This window comes from Echinops telfairi, unplaced genomic scaffold (genome assembly GCF_000313985.2).
Source record: "Echinops telfairi isolate 266 unplaced genomic scaffold, ASM31398v2 ScPeMD7_70;HRSCAF=299, whole genome shotgun sequence".
In the NCBI taxonomy this organism is placed as follows: Eukaryota; Metazoa; Chordata; class Mammalia; order Afrosoricida; family Tenrecidae; genus Echinops; species Echinops telfairi.
This window is the reverse complement of record NW_022103968.1, coordinates 16,707,872-16,712,044: the sequence shown is the minus strand read 5'-3', so window position 1 is coordinate 16,712,044 and position 4,173 is coordinate 16,707,872.

Below are 4,173 nucleotides of genomic sequence, written 5' to 3'. Positions count from 1 at the left end.
CATGCAATGACACTGGATGCTGGAAGATCACAGGCCAGTGGGTGAAAAATCTTGTGGATCCAATAGCGGTGGAAGCATTTCAGCATTGGTGTGGGTCTCCCATGTGGATCCTTCAGCTCGAGGGCTCTAGCATAGCTCCATGTGTCTTGTCAGCGGGAAGATGAATCCAGGGAGGAAGACAGGAGTTCCCAGAATCCTCAGGAGAGGGCCACGCCTACACAGAAGCCTCATTGGCTATGACCTGATTGACAGGCTAGACTCCACCCCTTGACAGGAGATTATGTTACTGCCTCTGTTTCTGCTGGGGAAATGGGATTCGGAGAAAGGATGAACGAAGCTGCTCAGAGTCAAATTGGTGGGGCTGCAGGTCTGCACCTCTTGTTTCGGTGTCTTCCCTCCGCCCAAAGAGGCGAGTTGCAAGCACCATCACCTTCTAGAGCAGTGGTTCTCAACCTGTGGGTTGTGACCCTTTTGGGGGTCCAATGACCCTTTCACAGCGGTTGCCTAAGACCGTCAGAAAGCACATGTTTCCGATGGTCTTTGGAACCAAGACACCGTTCCTCTATCTGTCTCCAGGCGGGTCCACCCACATGCAGATACGCCCACAGACGAGTACCCGGTGTGAAAACTGACCCATGCTACACCATGCTTCAAGACAAAATAACACTTATTTGTCATTAGAAATAAATAGTTCACAATATAGAATTACATACTCTGTTTGTGATTAATCACTATGCTTTCATTATGTTCAGTTTGAAACAATGAAAATACATCCTGCCTATCAGATATTTACATGATGATTCATAACAGTAGCAAAAGTACAGTTGTGAAGTAGCAACGAAAATAATTTTTATGGCCGGGGGTCACCACCACATGAGGAACTGTATGAAAGGGTCGCAGCGTGAGGAAGGTTGAGACCCACTGTTCTAGAAGCTTTGTCTTTGTCATCCTCCTCACCGTACGCCTCCATCCAGCAACTCCAGGCCCGACCTTCCCCTCAGCTCAGGCCCAGAAGGGCCCCCCCAGAGCTGGCAGCCTGTCAACATCAGCCTTCACACAGCTGGGGCTGAGGATGGTGTTTTCACCACCCCACCCCGATGTCAGATCTTTTCTCATGGAAGGAATTGGCAGGGACACCCCCCCCACCCCACCCCTCCGCTCCTCAGCAGAGCTCTGAACTTGACTTGGGAATTGTAAGCCTGTCGTCAAGCCCTGGAGCCCCATCTCACTCACCACATGCAGATGCTTGTGAGAAAGGATTCATAGTCAGATGCCCCACCCTGGTGCTGAGCCCAATGGACGCTCATAAACCAGGATGGTGCTTTCAGACTGGGCAAACCAGGGAATAGTTACAGCCCTGGTGGGGGTGAGGGTGGGGGTGCAGTCACGACGCGTGGCAGCAGCCTGACTAGCAGTCCCTGAGAGGGATCTGTCTTTTCCACAGCCCAGCAGCTTGATGACCCCGTGCCCTGGGACTGACAGGTCCCCACAGACAAATGCTATCTGCTCAGAGCTTCGATTCTCTCCTCGTCAGCAAAGGGGGAAGTGGAGCTAGGAAATCTCTCAGGAAGAGAGCCCTCTCCTGGCTCTAAGTCATCCATGGAGGTGAAGCAGGAACATTCCTGGCAAAGAGGGGGCCCTGGGCCTCAGGGTGAGGTGGCAGCTTCTGTTGTGTAGAGTCTTCTAGAAGACCGGAAGTCTCGGTGTGTTGAGCTACTCAACAGTCTGAGATGCAGGCTGACTTCCTGGGCTTAGGACCAGTATGGTCACAAAGAGCCCATGCTTCCTCAGAAGGCCCCTACCCTTGGGTTGAGGGCTGTGTGGTTGCCATCTTGCATTCTTGGGCATTTGCTCGTGGAGTGTGTGTTTTCTGAGTGACCCGGTGCATGAAGTCCAGTGGAGGACCTGTTGGGGGCCTCGGGCCTTGGCTCATATGCAGTTCCGTCTCCCAATACCTCCCTACATTACATATCAGATTCGCAGGGGCTCCTTCCTCCACCTGGAGATTCCCTAATCCTAGAAGTTCTCCCCATCTCCACCCCATCCAGCAACCGCTGTCACCCTGCCCCTATTAAAGGCCTGGCACGGGCACAGGGAGGGTCGAACAAGTGCGCCCCACGGCATCTCAGGATGGGTGGCAGTCATTGTGTGACTCAGTGGGGACAAGCCTTCAGCCCACACAGGTTGTAATCCTGGTGGAGGTGTCCCAGCTCTCGTTGGTTAGCACGGTGACCCCTTGGAAAGAAGATGGCTTGGTTCACCTTGCCCATCCCCAGCCACAGCTTGCTGGTCCAGCCACCGGCAGGTGGGAGGGGGACCCAGCAGGGCTGAGGGAGTGCGCCATTGGCCAGTCCAAGACTGGGCGTGGGCTTCTATCGCTCCTCCCAGCCTTCCTGAGTCTGGCTTCTCTTTCTGGTTAGCTTCAGGCTAGCCCCCCAGGGAGGGGCCACTAAATAAAAATTGTGTGACCTCAGCACTTCTGCATACAAGTTAACAATTCTGGTGTTTGCATGTAAAACTAGCACGGCACACAAAGTGGGGATGAGGGTTGGAGATGAGATCCGTGCTACTAATTTAACCATCTCCCTAGGCTTTACCAGGAAGACACTGCCTAGCCAATGAAAAGCACCGTGAGGAGAGGGCGTGGCAGACCAGGGAGGTTTCTTAGCTTTTGAACGAGGGGCTCCGAGGTTTCCTTCTGCAGTGGATCCCACAAATCCTGGAGCCAGCCTGCTTGGAGTAGAGGATGCAAGCCCATTCCCTCATTTTAGTTTTTCACAGTTGTATTGGCATATAATCCACATAGCACACAATTCAGTCGTTCAATCCTATTGAGAAGAGCTGTACAATCATCACCACGATCGCTTTTAGAACGTTTTCTTCTTTCTTGTACTTATTGTACTAGTTCCTCATTTCCCTCTTTCCTCCCCCACCGTACCCCCATGCAACCATTCAATCCAGTAACTGTCTCTGCAGCCCGTTCCCCCTTGATGGCCCCTTCTCCCATCAGGAAAGCAGGCAGTGTGCAGTGCGCCTGCCCCTCCCGTGCTCCCAGGCAACTTGTGAAGATGCCCTTGTGCAAGACCCAGGAAGGCGGTTAGAAACCAGCTGGAGGTGCGAGCCCTGTGGCCTGGAGCCACCAATCTTTCTTTCTGAAAAGAGGAGCCGAGAAACTTCAGGCCCCCCATCCCCTTCTCCCCCCATCAAGAACTATTAACCCCTGGTCTCACCAAGTAGTCTTTGTGGTTCATGGGTTTAGAACCCACGTTCTGGAGCTGAAGCCCTGTCTTTAAAGTCCTCTTGGGTACAGAGTACCTCTCACAGCCATCGTGTCTACCCCTGCTCCCAGCGACCCTGCAGCACAGAGTGGAACCGCCGCCTTTGGGTTTCCGAGGCTGTACATCTAGACAACCTCATCTTTCTCCCCACGGAGTGCCTGGTGACTTTGAACCATGGACCTTGTGGTTCACACCTGGATGGGTAACCCACTACACCACGAAAGCACCTGTGAATCGTTGTAGAAGCTCCATGGTTCCGAATACGCCCCAGCAGGATTTCATTTGGAATCCAAGCACACTGTGAAATGACAGCTATTTCAGCCAGCCCCAGAGGGATGTGGGCCAAGGCCACGGGTCACCGTCTGCAGTCAGCGGCTTCATTTCCCGGGTACGTTAAAGGTGCCAGCACACCAGAGGGTGGGTGCCAGGCAAGTGTGGGTTGAGAGATGTCATCATCTTGGAAGGATGAAAAACCAGATTCCATTACACTTCCCAGTGGCTGGCGTGGCCATTTCAGAATTGTTTCCAGTGCGACCATCACGGGGGATCGCGAGCAGCCCTGCACGGCCTGCCGGCTGCTGGAGTCCACAGATGCCCACAGATTGAACGGGTCCAACACAGCCCGGCTCACAGACTGTAGATGCATCTCCACTGTGCGAGGGCATGTGTGGGACGCACACATCTATTTATAGTGAGTTACCTCCAGTGGAGTCAGCGTTTTAAATGGCATACTCAATGGTGTGACGTCAGGAGAGAAGACAACTTAGGTAATGGCCTTTATTTCCTACCCCCGACAATGGACAGGAGCCTCCCTCGTGACAACTGCCCAGGACCAGCACAGTTTCCTCCTGTTCTGCTGGAGGTCTCTGAGCAAGGGGCAACCAGCAGCAACGGG